The sequence below is a fragment of the Bos grunniens genome, chromosome 3, assembly GCF_055505025.1.
Source record: "Bos grunniens cultivar Pamir isolate PY7600 chromosome 3, Bosgru_T2T1.0, whole genome shotgun sequence".
NCBI classification, from domain to species: domain Eukaryota; kingdom Metazoa; phylum Chordata; class Mammalia; order Artiodactyla; family Bovidae; genus Bos; species Bos grunniens.
The window spans coordinates 38829812-38849350 of NC_141167.1; the positions used below are offsets into that span (position 1 = coordinate 38829812).

The following is a 19539-nucleotide window of genomic DNA, read 5'->3' on the forward strand; positions in this document are numbered from 1 at the left end:
GACATGGGCAAATCAGATGGCTACGGTTGGTGGTGAAATTTGATTATCTGATTAGCTTAATAACCTCTCAACAACAGACCTTATTCTGTAGCTATTTGTGAGGTATAATTTCCCATTGGCTTCCCGGAGAAATCATTTAGTATAACTGTTCATACACTTAATTAAATTTCTTTGGTTTTATTTAAGTATGTATTTATTTGTGGTCCCTTGGGCAAGTAACATTTTTCAATATGGTTCTTGAGAGTGTTATCAGAATGCCAATTTTTAGAAAGGGGCTACAACTATTAATTTAGTTCAATGAAACACTTAAATGGCTTCAAAAAGGTGTGATGCTCATCCATATGAATGACAGCTTTCCCTAAAAATTAGAAGTTACTTATCTGAGGTTTTATTGATTCTTTTTGAACTTTATACATAGATGCATATATATGTGCTTCCACCTTAATTATGTTGTTTGGCTTTTCTCAATAAGCCCCTGTGCTTATTGAAGGCAGGGCAGGAAGAGACATACCTCATCCCAAACTGTCAGGGAGGGCTCCCCAGAGGAGGCAATACCTGAGCAGAGCACCAGTGTAAGGGTAGACATAAGATAGGCTTATTCTCTTATGAGAGAAAAACGCAATTAAGAGAGTAAGACAGGAGATACTCTTAAATAAAAGGTCAAATTATCACAAAGTAATTTATTTTCTAGGCTTAAGCAACATACAGTTTTGGGGTGGCAAGGGATATGCAAATTAATGGCTTATTACAGAGCCACTAAAGTGAATACTTAAAAAAAAAAAATCAGGACTTCTGTGCTGTGAGATCACTATGGAAGGAACAGTAGCACATGGCCCGGCCATGCAGGGGCTCTTCACTCTCAGCAGAGAATGTTGCTGCCACTCAAAGTCACCAGGGGCTGGAAGAGCTCCCACTGAGACCCACAGCATCTGACAACACACATGCTCAGAACAGGGAAACGTGCGTTTTCAGGAGAGGGAGAGACAAACCTTTTGTTTAGCTAATTGGCACGTCAGAGTGTGGGATACATGCGCTCCTGGAAGAAAGGTGTCAGGTGTCTGGGGCTCAAAATCCTCAGTGCAGGGGATCAGAAGAAGGTCTCAGAAGCAGCTGTTTTTATTGAGGGTGTTCATGTTACTTTTTGCATTGGAAAAAAATAATTGAAATTGTGCTGATTGGGAAAAAGTTGGTTAGAAGGTTTAAAAGGAACTATGTACACAGTGTATCTAACAATAATAATTATTATGAAAGGCAAGCCCTCAAGGTGATGAAGCTGTTCAGGTCAGGTTAACTATAGTGTTCTCAGCACCACCTTCCAAGGTATAACTGGGGAACAATTTCTCATGCACAGATCTGAAGGCCTGAATAATAAGGAATAGTGGGTAATCACCACCTGGGTAAAGAGTGGGAACTGAGGCAACAGACGTAAAAGCTTAGCAGGTGCCTGGCACATGGGAGGAGAGTCAGTGGATCAGTGTTCTATATGCCTGGGGCCAGGTAAGAGTGAGAGCCACAGGTCCTTGCCACTCCCCGGGGAAAGGTGAGAAGGCCTGAGAATGCAAGCTAACTGCCTTCACTCACTCCCAGGCCTTACTGTCCCAGAGTGGCCAAGCCCACTCTTGAAACAACCAGCTGCCAGGGCCCCTGGGGCAGCAGGACAGAGGCCTCCCCGCCCCACCTGTGGAAAGCCATGCCACACCTGACCACTAGGAGGCAGAATCACATTATTTAACCCACCTACCGGCTCACTCTAGTGTCTGAGCAACTTTTTGAAATAAGAATCTGTTGTGTCCAGGAGTAACCCAGGACCTTGGTTCATAGGGATTAAGGGGGAAAAAAAAGAGCTTGTTTCTGAATTCTGGCTCTGCCACTTATTATTTGTGGGACCCTGGGGAAGTCACAGGCTTTTTGAGCCTAGGTTACCTCATCTGTAAAACGGGGGCGGCAGCAATTGCCCCTCAGGGTTGTTGTGAGGATTCGAGATGATGTCTGGCACATAATAGGCCCTTGGTAAATAACAGCTGGGCTTCTCAGGTGGCTCAGTGGTAAAGAATTTGTCTGCCAGTGCAGGAGATGTGAGTTCAATCCCTGGTCGGGAAGATTCCCCTGGAGAAGGGAATGGCTACCCACTCCAGTATTCTTGCCTGGGAAATCCCATGGACAGAGGAGCCTGGAGGGCTACAATCCATGGAGTCGCAAAGAGTCAGACTGAGCAAAAAATAACAGCTATCATGATGTATGAAATGGCAGCTCCTCTATGTCCTTAAAAGTCATTAGAATCTGCCTGCCCACATACACTGAAGCAGATAAAATCCAGTTTGGGCAGCTCAAGGGTAACAGAGTTGGAAACCTGAACCCTTGTTAGAAGCCCCCAGCTGCTGTCTTTGGAACACACTGAAAGAGATGGAGGGAAGCAGCAGAGAACTCTGAGTGCCAACCATCCAGGCAGGACCCCTCCTGAAGAGTAGCAGTCCCCTTTTTGGAAACCAGAAGAGCGTGCCCTTAATCCTCGTGCTGGGAGAAGACACAAGCATTGTGTTCAGAGGAGGATTCAAGAGTCCCGGATTCTCCAGAGTCCATGAATATCCAAGGGTCCCTCAGGAGTGGAGGAGGGGAGCAGGGAGACCTTTGATGAGAAACGGTGAGTGTAGGTGGCCACTTGGCTGCTTCTCCCCACTAGGGTAGCCCCTGAGGGTGTCCACTCTGGCAGCTGCTACTCTGCTGTCTAACAAGTGTTAGAGGCAGAAGAGACCTCAGGCCCGAAGTTGCCCACAGATGAATTCCGTTTGACCTGTGTTTCCAGACTTCCTTGCAGCTAGGGCTCCAGAAGGGGATTTGGAACACAGCCTTGGCACCAATCTGCCTTTCACAACTGTGACTGAATCTTGCTGATGCAACCTAAATCACATCCCAAACCTAAACCACGAAGAAATGGGAAACGTAGTGCTTCACAATCTGGTCTCTGAAGGACAGGAGGCCTCTCAGAAGGAGAATGGGATAAAAAATGAGTGAGCTCGCCCACCCTATCCACCACGTGCGTACGTGCTCAGTCCCTTCAGTTGTGTCTCATTCTTTGCGACCCTGTGGACTCTAGCCAGCCAGGCTCCTCTGTCCATGGGATTCTCCAGGCAAGAATACTGGAGTGGGTTGTCTTGCCCTCCTCCAGGGGATCTTCCCAACCCAGGGATCAAACCTGTGTCTCTTATGTCTCCTTCATTGGCAGATGGGTTCTTTAGCACTAGGGCCACCTGGGAAGCCCTAACCACCGCAGGGGCCAACACTTATGGAATCCAGAGATTTCCGAAAAATCCAGATTTTCAACTTTTCTTGAAAACTTAGAGGACCTGATAGCCATGAACGCTCACACTCCATTCCCAGTCTGCCGACACTGTGTGGCTGTGCTTCAGGCAGGCATTGTTCTCCGACTCCCCACCAGCCCCTCCTGCTCGGCCCCTGAAGGCAGTGGAGTTTGCAACCCCCACCTTGGAGACTGGCTCCCTACTCTGGAGGTTGCTCTGTTTGACCTCTTATCCTACAGATGAAGGAAGTGAGACCCAAGTGGATGCGTTTGCTCTTGGTTCCCTCGCTCACAGGTGGCAGAGGAGACAACAGAGCTCCTCCTGTCACCCGAATCCCGGATGCTCTCCTGTTTTCACCACTCTGTTCTACCTCCTAAGATGTTGTGTCAACCCTGGCTTGTGTCAGGGAGGCTGAAAGCAGCATCTAAGGGATCTACCCTCCCTGTTAAGCTTGGCAGGACTTCCCTCTGGGATGGCCACACCATATCCAAGGGTCCTAAACTTTCAAACAACAGTTAAATTGTGTTCCTCATTCTCTGTTTTAAAAGTCAGGGAAGGGTGTAACATAGTCCCCACAAAACGATTAACATTTAATAAAAAGCTTTAATGCCATGGGGAAAATTAGGCTGGCCAGAATGGCTCATTCCCTGAGGGCTGCAGATGGCCTAGGTAAGACTAAAATTGCTCCTATCTGGAAAGCATCTTTAACTTACCCAAAGCATTTTCACATGTAGCAGTGCACTGTGATTGTCTTTATTTTATTTTTTATTTTAGAGTTTAAATCGTGTAAGTCTCCTGCAAATGAAATCTGATTTAAAAACCCAGTACATAAAAAAGATCAAAGCAGAGCAGTCTGGGTGAAGCTGGACTGGGGGACTTTGAATCCAACCTCTCCACCTGCAAATTCCCATCGGGAGGCACTGACTGCCAGCCAGGCCAGGGTTTCTCAACATCTCCCTCATTGGTCACAGAATCACCAGGGTTGTTGGGTAAAATGCAGGTGCCCCAGCCTCTTACTGACCAGCTAATTCAGAATCTCTGAGCCCAGGCCAGGCAATCTGCATTTTAACAAGCCCTAGAAAGTGAATTTTTTATGCTCACTGAAGCTTGAGCTAGGTTCTAGGGAACATAGCTTGTAAACTCACTAGTTTTCTTTCTCTTAGTTCCAAGACAGGTCGAACAGAAATTGTTTTGATTTTACAGTTGATGCTAGACTTGTCCAAGGTTGCACTTGAGCCCCACGTTCTTCCATCAACATCCTGTGAGTACGCACAGAGCGGGGTAAACACCTATGGGTCACATTCTATCAAAGGTGGTGGTGGTACCCCCTTCTGAGGCCATCAGTGGACAGGGCCTGTCAGTCAAACGGCCCTGGATTTGACTTCTGACTCTGTTTACCAGTCAGGAAGTTTGATTTTAAGGACCAGAAGTATAGATGTAAATGGCCATCCAGAGTGAGTAACACCAGCGTTTAATAAAATTGGAGCTGTTATTACTATTACTTTTAAAGATGGCCTTCCTGCAGAGTGGGCCCCATTCAGGCTGTCACCCTCCTGCATCTCTCTGAGTCAGAGCCTGGGTAAACAGATTAGGTTGTCCCCAGCAGCATAAGAGCTCCACAGGACACCGGGGGTCCCACGTGGCACTGCTAACCAGTACGTTCCGGGTCTGGAGCACAGATATTTAGGAGAAAGAGCCATCTCCTTGAACCAAAGAAGATTAGTTCTCCTCTGTGGCTTGGGCCTCCGCCCTCCCCCCGGGAGATCTTTGTTTTGTAGATGGTTTATTGCATCTCTCACAGCACCTCTGCCCCCCTTGAAATAGATTCTCCGAGGAAAGGGGGTCTTTGGATTCCTGAGGCTTCTGCGGGCCCCAGGCGGCAGAGTCAAAGGGACCCAAGCTTTCCCTTAATCCCCTCTGAGAAGGTGGCCTAGGAGAGCCCCTGTCCCACCGTGCCTAACAGGATAACTGTGGGAAGCGCTGCCTTCTAGCTAGGGGCAGCGGTCTAAGTCGATTCACCAGGCCATCTTACAAGGGCATCCCTGCCTGCTCAGAACCATGCAGACACCTTTCCAGTGAATGCATGTCCCTGTTTGGGAGCCTTGCAAGGTAGTAAGGCTACTTCCCAAGATGTGACCCAGAGGGCAGGTGTCTGCTTCCAAGAAGATGTCTAAGGTAGACATGCTCAGAGAGTAGGCCACTGCCGGCATTGAGAGAGATGACCCTGGGCAGGAGGAAGGAAGGCCATCTGGCCATGAGTCAGGGAGGGCTTGATGGGAAGGAGGCGAGGAGTAAGGGAGACGATCCTGAGCACCGCCTGGTCCACTGCGGAGGAGTGGGGTCAGGGGCACCTCTGTAGCAGGAAGCTGACTGGAAGACTATCACTCATCACCTCCCCATCACCTCTCTGGTCCCCTATCCCACCTGTACCCTCATCAGATCTCCCATGCACCCCTTCTCAGAGCACCTCTAGCTTGCCTTTCCTTGTGGACTCAACCCACTCATGAGCTCAGCCTCTGTGTTCCACGATGAGCACCCTCTTACCCCTCCCTGCCCCCACTGAGGTGAAACCCTCTCTTCTCCCTGCTCCTAGCCTGGTACCCTTCCAAGTTAAAACCTGTTGTTTTGGAACTCTTTTTATGTGAATCTATTGAGGAGATCATCCTAAAGGAATCAGTCCTGGGTGTTCATTGGAAGGACTGATGCTAAAGCTGAATTACAATAGTTTGGCCACCTGATGCAAAGAGCTGACTCATTGGAAAACACCCTGATGCTGGGAAAGATTGAGGGCAGGAGGAGAAGGGGATGACAGAGGATAAGATGGTTGGATGGCATCACTGACTCAATTGACATGAGTTTGGGTAAACTCCAGGAGTTGGTGATGGACAGGGAGGCCTGGCGGTGCTGTGGTGCATGGGGTCGCAAAGAGTTGGACATGACTGAGAGACTGAATTGAACTGATTGATCACCCTAGACTGAACTTATTATTACTTATTATTATTGTGGTATTTCTACCACAGAGCCTGACACACAGTAGGAACTTAATACATATTTGATGTATTGACTGAATTGAAGGATGGAAATAAGCATCTCATAAATACTTCCTGAGTGTCCCTGAGCCTGTGCCAAGTGCTGGGAGTGTATGCAGAAGTGCACTGAACAGACATGGGCCTGCTACCACGAACACTCCCAAGCACAGAAATAAATGCACACGTGTGACTTGGGGCAGGTGCTAAAGGTACCAATGGGAGGTTAAGAGAGTCAAGGACAAGGGGTTTAGTAAGACTATCAGGGGTACCGGAAGGTCCAGGTGTGGGAGGTGGGAAAAGAGGCAGAGGGAAGGGCAGGTGAGGGGGCCCGAGAAGGCAGACCTGGGCCTCCTGGAAGAGCTAAAAGAGGACAGAGGTAGCATGAGCAAGAGAGAGAGGCATGGAAGCCAGAAAGGCGAGAAGGAGCCAGATCATCAGGGCCTTTGGGAGGACTTTGCCCAGGACAGTTGTGGTTGACACCTGTTGTCCTGGGTGGTTATTAATAGCATCCCCTTTAACCCGCAGAAGTTCCCAGTTTGAATTATAAATTGTAAGCTCACCCTTTTCGTGGGCCACGTGAAGAGGTTTATATATATCCTGAGCTTCATGGAAAGTTAATGGAGAGCTTTAAGTGGGTAAATGGCATAATAGTCATTGAATACATGAATGAATGAGGATCAGAAAATCCTTCATAACAGAAACAAACAAACAAACAACAAAAACACCAAAGCAAACAGAAGATGAGATAAAAGAAAATCTGAGAAGGAAGAGAACAAGCTCATAGCTGGGAAAAGCTAGAGGAAAGATCCCAAATATCTTGGCTGGTTGGTTGGCTGGAGTGTTAAGGGGGAGAGGCGGGGAGGGGATGTGCCAGATAGCATCTTGAAACAAAGAACTAAACAGATTCTAGAAAAGAATAAAACAAGGCATTCTAAAACTGAGCAGCAAGTGGGAAAAACTGGGCCTCACTTAAAAAAAAAAAATCTTTTTGGCAGCATGTGGGATTTTATTTCCCCAATCATGGGTCAAACCCGCAGCCCCTGCAGTAGAAGCGGTGAATCTTAACTACTGGACTGCCAGGGAGGTCTCTGGGCTTCACTTTTTATTTGGCTTTGTGGGTGGAAGCTAGGCTTCAGGTCAACCTCATTTTTGAAGATCTTCTCTGAGCTAGGTACTGTCGGAAAGAAAAGCAAGTGCAAACTCACGGCCTGATGAAAAAAGTGGAAATTAATATGTATAAGTTATTATACATATTATTATATATGGTATAACATTACATATTTTCATTTTGTTAAGTTACATATGTATGTACTTAATTATTGCATGCAACATTGTACGTATTATATAAATGGAAATAATGTCAATGTATGAGAAATGAAATAGAAATAAGAGGTCTAGAGGAGAGATGGGAAGCCAGCCATCCTGATGCCTAGGGTAGAGAAGATGTGTGTAGTAGGTTAGAGAAAAGTTGGGGAGGTGCATAAGAGTGATTTGAGGGGATAAAGGCTGATCTTGAAGGAAGGGTGGGTGGGGAGGAGGGTGGAAGTATTCCAGAGGACAGCTGTGATGTGGTTAAAAGCTCTCAGGTTGGAAAACATTATAGGTTTAGCCTACATTTATTGAACACTTCCTACCTTCTAGACTTATTCTAAGTGCTTTATAAATATCAATGTTAGTCACTCAGTCATATCTGACTCTTTGTGACCCCATGCACAATAGCCCACCAGGCTCCTCTGTCCATGGGATGCTCCAGGCAAGAATCTGGAGTGGGTTACCATTTCCTCCTCCAGGGGATCTTCCCAACCCAGAGACTGAACCCAGGTCTCCTGTGTTGCAGGCAGATTCTTTACCATCTGAGCCACCAGGGAAGCCCCTTACAAACATCAATCAGTGTATTTCATTCTCATCATTGCTATATGGAGTAGGTGCATTTTGTTCCTACTTTACAGGCGAGGAAACTTAGGCATTAGGGTTGCTGTGCCTAGTCAGCCTTCCTTTCCCTCTCCCTGAACTGCCCTCTACCACCTAAGAGGATCCTCCAAGGTCTTGAAGGCAAAGGCAGTGTGGAGTTTCAGAATTTTTAGGAGATGCAAACATTTGTGAAGGAGACCACTTATATGGTCAGGCGACACTGATTTTTGTCACATAAGTCTGTGTAAACATATTCTATTATCATTCGTGCCAGCATTGCTTTCTTTAATTTTAAAATATTTTATTTTTATGTAGCTAATAACCAAAATATGATATAGTATTTCAGTAGCAAAATCAATATAAAAATAATGGTTGTTTTCCTACCAGCAAGATGGTTAGGACACAGTCACAGGGCAATAATATTGCCTGCATTCCTGGGCAGGGTCATGGCATGAGTGTTGGCAAATGCTACAGACTATAACCATCATTATTTTACCCGCCTGGCAATCAAACCCCAGCCAGGTTAGCAGCAACCTAGGATTTAACCCAGGTAAGTCTGACCCCAGAACCTGAACCAGCTACTGTTGTTCTGCTGCTGTCGTCGTTTAGTCGGCAAGTCGTGTCTGACTCTTTGCAACACCATGGACTTCAGCATGTCAGGTTTCCCTGTCTTTCTCTATGTCCTGGAGTTTGCTCAAACTCGTGTCCATTGACGGAGAAGGCAATGGCACCCCACTCCAGTACTGTTGCTTGGAAAATCCCATGGATGGAGGAGCCTGGTAGGCTGCAGTCCATGGGGTCGCTAGGAATCAGACACGACTGACCGACTTCACTTTCACTTTTCATTGTCATGCATTGGAGAAGGAAATGGCAACCCACTCCAGTGTTCTTGCCTGGGGAATCCCAGGGACGGGGGAGCCTGGTGGGCTGCTGTCTATGGGGTCATGCAGAGTCAGACATGACTGAAGTGACTTAGCAAGCAAGCATGTCCATTGAGTCATCAGTTCTTTGGCTCTCAGAATTCTTGATGCTTGCAACTTGTTCTATTGTTCTATGGTTAAGACAGTGAGTTATTAGAGTTTCAACTATTCCCAGTTATTTAGAATCATTATTTTTTCTTTTAAGCAAACCAAGATGCTTTATGTTGGTGATGGTGGTGGCTACTCTGTATTGTACTTGGAAAATCCAGTCTTGAAACCTGTATCTGTGGGAACTCTTGGCTCTGTGAAGTTATGTGGGCATGGATTCAAATCCTGACTTGCTAGTTCTATGATGTCTGGCAAGCCACTCATACTCTTTGTTTCTCAGTCTTTGCATCTATAAAATGGGTACAGCAATACCCTTTGCTGGATTATAGATAGGATTTGAGATAATGAATATAGCACACTGGAATGTGGCAGATCTCCATAAATAGCAGACATTGCTATTATAAGCAGTATCTAGAGAATTTCTGCAAAAATTTACCAAGTCCCTCCTCCTCTTTTGAAGTGGCAAGTCTGCCACACAGCCAGTTATTGTCACTGTTTGTGAGGCAGGCTGTAGAGGAGACCACCCTCATCTTCTCTGTTACAGGGTTCCTTCTCCTCTGGAAAACAACTGGCTGCTTGAGCCAGAGGCGGGCAAGACCATCATCTTCCACAATTTGTCATCAGACTTGATGGATAGTATTCCCAAGTTAATGCCATAAATGCTGTTTGGAAATTACAAGTCCATACTGCTGGTGGTCCAGCCAAAAAAAGAATTAATTTATAATCATGAATATAAATTTCAAAGATAGTATTATTGTCATTCAGGGTTTGAGTTATGGTACATATGGGGAGTGGCTTGTAGAATAGAAAACTATGTCGCTATAACTCAGTGTAATTCCAAAGACAATAGTTATATCTATCATTTTGTTATAAATCAATCGATATCCTGTATTAAGTGAACAGTCCTTGCCTCCTCAGCTGCACAGAGGGGAGTGGCAGGGGGACCTCAGAGCTTTGTTTAAGGTATTGCCGGCCATGCTGACTCATGCTGACAGGAAGGCAGAAAAGAGATGCTTCAGAAATTCTTGCATGAACTCCAAATGCCTTGGTCCACCGGACAACGTGGCCAGATCTATAAACATTTTACAAAATGAATGACGTACCCAAGGGTTTAAAGATATGCCTTTTGCTTGCATTTTGTCTAAAAGAACTACGTTTCCAGAACTGGGAATTATTTACTAATTGCAGACAGGATTCTGACTGAAACAGCATCAATCCCAGAAGAGCCAGTGTGCATTTGAAGGCCTCTCTAAATGCCATGAATCAGGCAGTATATCTTTCCTGTTAATCTATATTGGTTCCCTCCCAAAGGCAATTGACCCTGGGGAAAGGTAAAACAGAAAGAATCTGAGCACCACTGAGCTAGCATATAACTGGCTTTGAAAGTGCACTGCTGGGGAGAAGAATGCCGAAATATCACAGGGAGCAGTAGCTTGAGGAGAAAAGAAGATGGTTTGAAGTCAGTGGAAAGTAATTTTGCCAAGTGCAGAGTTATCTAGTTAACCTATTGTTCAACATAATGAAAAAGCAGGGCTATTCGGGAGTGTGTTACAGTGTGTAGTTTGTCAATTACCCAATCAGGGGGCATTGTTCATTCAGCCAGGATGGAGGGCATTACCCATACTATTTTATTACTATTAAGCCTCAACTTGGCATATTTTTATATAGACTATAGGGTGTTTAATAGCCATGCAAAACTAAGACTTTCTTCATCCTTTTTGGCCTAAGTCCATTGTCACTGGGCTACATTAGCTTTTGTCCCTGCAATTAGAGTGTTGTAATATGCAGTACTTAGACTTAAATTGATGAGAAGGTAAGGGTTGTAAGAATTGTGGTGGTCCCTCAGTTTAAAAAATGGTCAGAACAGATAAAATAGGGTGTAAGAAAACAGCCTAAGAGGCTATGGCAGCTGCTGACCAAAAAATCTAGAAGGTATCTTACCCTCTGTGTAAAAAATCTGCATTTACAGTGTTCTGTATATACCTGAAAATCTTCTTCATCCCCAAGACATCTCTGCATTTAAAGAGAGTAGATTGGAAAAGCCTTTTAGGAAAAGCTGTGTTAAATCATGTTAGCACAAAAGAGACTTAAAATCATCTTTATTTTAAAACGTAATTTAAAATTTTTTATTTTCAATTTAGGAAGTTCTTATTAAGGTTGGTCAACCATCTCACTTACAAACATCACTCCAGAGCATACTTAATGTATGACTACTGTTAATTATTGGAAGTCCTATAAGCTGTTTTAAATTTAGAAATGTATGTATTCTGAGTTTTTCTTTTTTGAAGAACGGAGTACGAATTTCCATAATAAAACATTTCTCCCCTTGTACCAGAGGTAAGCTGTTCAGTGGCGTCAAATATTTTTTGACTTGATAAAAATGTACCGAGGGTCAAGATCATCTCTTAATAGTTCACACTTCTATTTAATAACCTGCCTCGGTGTCAAAAGACACCCCCATCCTATTGCAGTTCCAGGAAGTATTATGCACTGCCGTCTACCTCGGGGTGCTCATCAGCCATGTCCATGTTATTCCATATTCGGTCCATTCCAGAGAAAGGCTAAAGGAGACAGAGGGTACAGATCTTGTTAGGTGCAGCCTCTGACACTATCACTATCAATTGTCTTTTGCTGGGGATGATCATCACCTCAATTATCTAGTGTCCAGCCTACCTGATAGGTTTTTGCAAACTATAACTCTTCTGTCGATGAGCATGGAATAATGACAGCCAGGGGCAAATGGACAGAATACAAAAGAGATAAACCTAGAAGTAAAATACATACGTCTATCTCTGCATATAGACATACAATATGCTGTTGGTACCAAGTGATTCAACATAAAATATAGCAAGTGGTTTCTTTGCAGGCTTGTTGAGATTATGCTAACATGCTAAGTAAATTAGATAGAGCTGTTGGCTCAAATATTTTTCCCATTTTATCATTTCAATGGAAATATGCTAAATATTTAAAAATATTGCAATATGCCAAATGAACATAAATATATAGAATTTTTCTCAAATCATTGCATTTGGAATTTATAGTAAAAACAATTTCAAAGTTAAATAGGGACCCTTTATTTAAGGGAAGATATATTTTCCTAAATGATTCCAATTGAAATTCAATTTCAAAATGAAATCATGAATCAAGGAGAAAAGTAAAATACACTGGTAAAGTATGCCGAGGCATCACAGCAGTACATATTTTTACCCATACACAGTTCCACACAACATGAGAAAATAGATTTTAGCACACTATTAATTGAAGTTTTGCCAGTGTGTGGTTCAGGAGGTTAATTTGAAAAGAATACGTTAACAATATATTTATAGCATTTAAATAAATTAAAATTACACTTCACACATCAATAACACAGCTGTTAAATAATATTTTTATTCTATGTAAATCTCATCCATTCATCTCAGTTGTATAATAAATGACCATAATTACTGAGCTTCATTGGGAGGAAGGTCATTGGTAATCCTGTAATTCCTCATTGGTGTAAAGAGAGAAAACAGAACTGTTTGTGATGAATGTATTCAACCTTTTGCATACTTTGGTACTTCGAACTATGCATTAAAATGCAGTCAGAAATTAAGTTCTTCACTTTCACAGCATTTTTAATCTGCTGTGTTGATTTTTTTTTTTTTTTCAATAAAGCCTTCTTGAAGTGCTTCCTTGGTTGTTTCTTTTTCGCTGCAGGTGTGCGTGTGTGTATGTATATACCAAAGAGCATGCCACCAAATTCAGGCTGTCCTATGTTACATAAATTCAGCTTCATAAATCCAGGAAATCTTTTCTGTAAAAGTTTCCTTAATTTTCACTGATTCATTTTACTTCTAAAAGGAAGCATGATTTTCATGTTCCCCTCAAACTGCGGGGTTCTAACCACGAATTCAAATTCTCAACCTGGTTTCTAGATGAGCTCTTACCTCTGCATATCTCTATTTTCAGGTCACCTGGCAACTTTTTTTCCTTTGAAGAATCTTTAGCTATAACTTGGAAGAGCTTTAGTTGTAACCTCGTTCTCATTCTCCTTTAATGTGAGGATGAAACCTGTTTTTCCTGGAGGGACTAAAGATATGTAGAAGTGAATGTGAATGCTAAAAGTAATGGACCAATGATAAATAAATTACAGAGAAGGTAATGAATTAAGGCATTAACAAAGATAGCTATGGTTTAAATTGTCTGTATCCCCTGTATTCTAACCCTAGAGACCAGGTACATTTTCTGTCCTTTCCAGGAGAAACAATGCTTGGGTTTTGCATATGGAAATAAGAACAAATGACTGTTAATTCCTAAATGAGAAAAATATCAGAGTGAGTAGGATTCCCTATGTGTGCCAAAAGGGCTTATAATTGAAAGGTCTTCGGAAAAAAGGGTTCTAAGCAAAGGGAATTCCTTTTAATGAAACTTGGATTTAGTCCCATTATTCTAATAAAGTGTAATCAATTGGTGCCGACAATCCAAAGGTCTAGTTCAACCTCCGATTAGATCTTGGTTGTTTTTAAGATGATGGGCATGAAGAAGGGAAACATGAGTTAATAGGCTTTTAGGTCAGTGATCCACACTTCCTGAAGCGAGCTGGGATTTTTGAAGGAGGGCAATTTGGAAGCTGTCTTAGCATAAATCTAAAGCAAGGCTCTGACTGTCAGGGGGGAGTCAGGCCCTCAGCATTCCCCAAGACATGCTTTGAGCCGATTCTACTCTTAATCCAATTTACTCAGCCGAATAAGTCCCACTGCTTCAGCTTGCCAACAAATTAAAATCCAGCTTCATAAAAACACCTTGAATTTGGAAGGTATTGGCTGGCCCACTAGACTTGAAACTTCATTTATTCTGGCTAACTTCTCAATTATCTTCCCAGCAGTGGAGATGTGTAAAAGTGCAAAAATCAATAGGGTTCTATTCGCCTTCTATTGGAAAGGGAAAAATTAATGAGATAGGACACTCTCTTAATCAGAAATAAATGTTTTAATTCAGATAATGACATAGTTTTCCCTCGCTGAAGGATGACAAATGCTGGGCTGCGCCCCCAGCAGAAGCCGTTTCAATTTTATTGTAAATATAAAAGGTATTGATCGGTGAGATGTACAAACCCCATTGCTTACAAAAGCCATTCAGGGGGACTGGGAAAACTATTAAGCACTGGGTCAGAAATCAATAAACAACACTGAAATGTAGCAGAGGTCGCCCTAGGCTTTGTGGCATCTTTGAAACCCAAGTGGCAGGAATAGTGACAGAAATGTCTCTTGTGGAGCAATGATGGGGATGAAGAGGGTCAGATGTTTAATCTCTTCTGTGGTTTGACAGGTCCTGGGAACAGAACTAATGCAGTCTTTCGTGGCTGTCTTTGATTTAAATACATGCTGATTCATCCCCTTGCTGACAACTGTATTTATTGGCTTTGGGGGAGCCCACTCTCATTGGCAGGGAACAGATAGGGTGTATTTGGAAGTCAGAGCCCTTGTGTTTATGCAAATCAGCCACACCTTGATTCATCCTCTCTCTCCTCAGGGGAAAAAAACAAACATACACCAAAACTTCTTTTAAACACACCGATAGATGGGGGTACAGTCTGTGAGACTGAACCTCACATTACAGCAAGTACAGGACAGATGGCAGAGCATGAAGTATTTTTTGTAACATCTGACTAAATGTAATATTTCTCCTTTTGGGTTTTTAATGCTTGCTTTAAATTCAAATGTGGTTTAGGCTTCCCTTTTCTAAAGTCCTTTATCATGGGTTAATATATTCAACAGTCTCCAGAACACCCTCCTTTCACACAAGTTATTTGGGGGCAAAGAGATTATAATTTATAATTATCTTCTTCCCACCCCACCCCTCCTGCACCCACTGCGCTGCGGAGTGCACAGTAGTTTTGAAGCTAGAAGATTAAGCCAGATTAGAGATCGTCCTCCTGATTTGACTGCCGTTGGCTTGAATCTTTAAATGACATCAAGATAGTCATTGAACTAAAACACACATTTTATTGCTGAAAATTCTAGCCAAGAAATACCCAGAGTGAAGAAATATTACATAAGGGAAGAGGTTCCATATGTGTATGTGGAATCCAATTTTTCTAATAAGACATTGATTTGAAAGGTTTAGAGCTGAGTATTGAAACTTTTAACAACATCATTTCAGAAGCAGAGAGACAAAGCCTTCCCTCCCCCAAAATGCCAGAGCGACGCCTTCTGTTACTCTGCTCCCCTCTTGACACGGATATGATTATGAGATTGGTGAGGGTCAGGCTGCCCATCAGTAGGTGAAGTGTTCAGCTGCTGAGGATTTGAGTTTCATCTCACCTCAGATATTATGTCAGTTTCATGTCATTTTCATCCCTGAGAATGATTTGAGAGCACTCCTTGTCCCCTGTTATTGCGGTCACTTGACCTCAGATGTAACTTCTGTCGAATACCATCATTTTAACAAAGTTGAGGAGTTGCGCATCCCTAGCCAGAGCTGACCTTTCCAGCCTGCCGCTCCCCAGTTGGCTCCGACGGCAGATTTTACTGCCCCCTCCATTCCCAACAAATGAATGTTAAGGCCTCAATGAATTGGTTCACATGGAAAGTTATAGTTTTTCATTGCCATGAGCATTTTTAAAATTGGATCCCCCCCTCTTTGTATTTGGCCTGTGGTACTGGTATTTTTCTTTTTGCATTTGGATGCTCAAACACAGAAAACTACTTTCTGCTGAAAAACAATATTCTGGCCCCCCAATGGCAATTCTGCAATTGTTGCCTAAAACAGAGATGACATGCCATGAGTTCTTGTCAGGATACATATTTCCTATTCCCTCAGTTCCTTGCCTTTCTGTGCCTTGTCTCATGTCCTAGCATTTCTAAGTTTTCCTTAAATTTACAAGAAGAAGAAAAGTAATTGGGTCATCGTGATTTTTGAAAGCTCTCAAATTAGAATGTGTGTGCTAAGTTGATTCAGCTGTGCCCAACTCTTTTCGACCCTATGGACTGTAACCCACCATGGAATTCTCCAGGCCAGAATACTGGAGTGGGTTGCCATTTTCTTCTCCATGGGATCTTCCCAACCCAGGGATTGAACTCACATCTCTGGCATCTCCTGCATTGGCAGGTGGGTTCTTTATCAGGAGCACCACGTGGGTAGTCCTGTGACTTTCTGTACATACTGCCAATTGATTTGATGAAGAGATTGAGAGTGTGTGTGTGTGTGTGTATGTGTGTGTGTGTGTATGAGAGAGTGTGTGTACTGGGGAAAGACAGTTGAGAATAGTCCCCTCTGGAGCCAATAGAATAGACTGTCAAATTACCTTCCACCCCTTCAGGAGTCACTGTGTCTCATGTATCTGACTGCCCCACTTCTTGTGTAGAGAGCTCCACCTGAGATGGTGTTCGCTCCTTTGGGAGTATGGTGGGACAGAAAGAACACTGGCTTTGGATTCAGAAACCTGGGCTCAAATTCCACTCCCAAACCATCTAGTTGTTTTATTTTGAGAAAATTACTTAACTTCCCTGAGCCTCTGTTTCATCATCTGTAAAATGGGCACACTTCTCACCTCTGAGGGATGCTATGAGAATGAAAAGACAGTGTATATGAGGCAGTGCCTGGGACATTGTAGGTACTTAACAAATCTTAGGATTGCTATTGGCACAATGAGAAACAGAAACCGCAGCACTGGATATTATTTTTGTTCCTTCACACTTTATCTTTCTAAGAAGATAACTTAGGAGTTAGTATTAGCCATCTAGAAATTTCTTTAAGTGGATTTCTGGATGCCAGTTGGGAAGGGTGGGATGAAGCACTGGAGGCAGAAGAACTGGTTTGTAAACTGTAAAGCACAGTTTAAGGAAATTGGGTGGGTTTGGACCACCACTGGCATTTGATCAAGGTCAGGGGCAAGGCCAGAGGATGGGGCAGTGGCCACATGCTGAGGGGTCTCCAGGTCCCTGCTAAGAAAATGAGACTCTATCCAGCAAGCAGTAGGGATAGGAGTCCAGTAGTTACCTGCATTTAAGACTTTTCTACCAACTTCTATTCCCTATTTTTATATCATGCATTAATAAATTGTTTGATATTATCACATTTCTATAGTAGGTCTGAGAACATGTGTACAGTATGAACTGTTATTAAAATGGAGAAAATTTGCACAAAAGCAACAACATAATTTTAGTATTCCTGTTTTTTTATATAAAGTTATATTTTACATTTCATGGAATCATAAAGTAGAATGCTAGAGATGCAAACTAATCAACACCATTAGTTTCTGATGAAGAAATCGAGACCCAAGAAATTCACCTTGCCCAAGGACACAACAGAAGCCTTTATAGCTAGTCTTCTCTATGGACTTGTTCTGTTTCAGACATTGTGCCGGGCCCTGCATCTACACTGCCCTTCATACTTAACAACAGTCTGCACAAAAGAGATCATATCAAACCATTATATAGATAAGTAAACCTAGGTGCAGACACCTTGAGAGCACACAGCTAATTAAGTAATGATTAAAATTCACTTTTCGTTGTTGTTGTTTAATCTCTAAATTGTGTCCAACTCTTTTTGACCACATGGACTATAGCCTACCAGGTTCCTCTGTCCATGGGATTCCCCAGGTAAGAATACTGGAGTGAGCTGTCATTTCCTTCTCCAGGAGATCTTCCCAACCCAGGGATTGAACCCGCATCTCCTGTGTCTCCTGAATTGAGGATTCTTTACTCATTGAACCACCTATTCACTTTTACCTGGATCCAGCTGTCAAGCTTCTCTCAAGTCTATTCCCAGTTTAAGCCAGGCCAGCACTGAACTGGTTCCCTCATGTTGGTCCACAAAGAATTGCTTTTATAGTTTTCACCTTTTGGGCGGATGTTGATGTTGTGAGTTTCTACTAAGGAATAGTTTTGTGCAGAATGCATTGTTTGTGTGGAGATTTTATTGACGTGTTTTATTTCATCACAGAGTGCCCTCATTATGAGGAGCCCTGGGAGAAATTCCTGCCTGGTCCCAGGTCAGAATTAACTGAGTTTTACTAAGTATTTGACCTGTGAGCACGTTGTGTCATGGATGCTGTAAATTGTATGGTTGATCAGGGTTCCCTTTCGTGCTGGTTGTAGAACACTCAGATCTAAATGTGAATCCCACACAGACAGAGGATGCAGGGCTTTCAGTCGGCATTGCTGTGTTATAGTCTCCTTCCTGGCTTGGTTTTGGATTCCAAACTCTACTTCTTTTTTCTCATCTATTTATAGTTTATTTTCCCCTGACCTAATGTATGTAATCTTAGAAGAAACTTTTACTTGTTTTCAGAAACAGATGATATATGTTACTAAATAAACCGAAAGTTTAACTTCACATTGAAGCTCCAAACCTTTTCATTAAACTGGTGGCAGACTTTACCTGCATGATACCCCTCCCAGCCCTGGCATAAGAAGGAAGAAGCTTAGAAGGTATAAACTTCTTGCACAGAGCAATCACCCTGGGAACACTGCAGGGCCCAGGTGGGGACGTGCAAGAGATGGAACGGTTCCCCACTGTCCCGTCCAAATGAACTAGGATGCTGTATCCATCCTACCTAATTAAGGAGTGCTTGAAAGCAGGGCCTTTTTCTTGATTTACAAACCCTCCTCATCATCATTTACAGTGCACTGATATGTGAAGGCAGGGAGGAGAGACACTTAAGGGAAGATGGGTATTTCCTTAGATGACATTGGTGGGAGCAAGTGTCACCTTCACACAAGCACCTCCGTCAGATGGCTTGTTAAGAGTTTGGCAGCTGCGGATGGAACACGCTGTACTTATTGACAAGGCGCTGAGCTATTATCCATACTGGTACAGGAATTCAAGGACGGGACACAGATCAAGTGAGCCCATCTTCAACACTTGCTAAAAGACAGTCCTGCTGGTGGTTTCCATGCATATGAAACTAGGAAAACACAATTTCATTCACACATTCATTTATATATTCTTTCATCCACTCATTCATTTTGACAAACTCTGCTAATTGAGTTCTTTGCTGGACTCCAAAGATAAAAGAAGAAGCAAATAGACATGGTCCCTGCTCTCAAGCAAGCTATTTTGGATAGATACAGACATGTAGCTATCTGAAAGAAAGAAAATCCAGAAACATAAAAAAGAAAAATTTTGTCTTGTTTTTTTTTTTTTAAAGGGGGGAGGTAAAAATTTTGAAATCCAGTTGCCCTATCTTCCATTGGCTTAAAGAATTTTTTTGAGGTGTGTGGAGGGGTACTTTCTCTGTGGGGTAGAGAAACCATGAGTAGTATCTAGAAGTGAGAAAGAAACTATCTT

The 19539-nt window shown here is 43.1% G+C and overlaps 1 long non-coding RNA gene across 2 annotated transcripts in view; it reads left to right on the top strand.

Moving 5' to 3' along the window:
* LOC147375511 (uncharacterized) overlaps positions 1–18574 on the top strand; it is a 28793-nt gene extending 10219 nt beyond the window's left edge. The window contains exons 2-3 of one of the 2 annotated variants that reach the window (XR_015161562.1): positions 4463–4560; positions 17888–18574. This is a non-coding gene — a long non-coding RNA (uncharacterized LOC147375511). The remainder of the gene's footprint in view (positions 1–4462; positions 4561–17887) is intronic. The other variant, XR_015161563.1, reaches the window with a different exon arrangement.
* Positions 18575–19539: the final 965 nt, after the last annotated feature.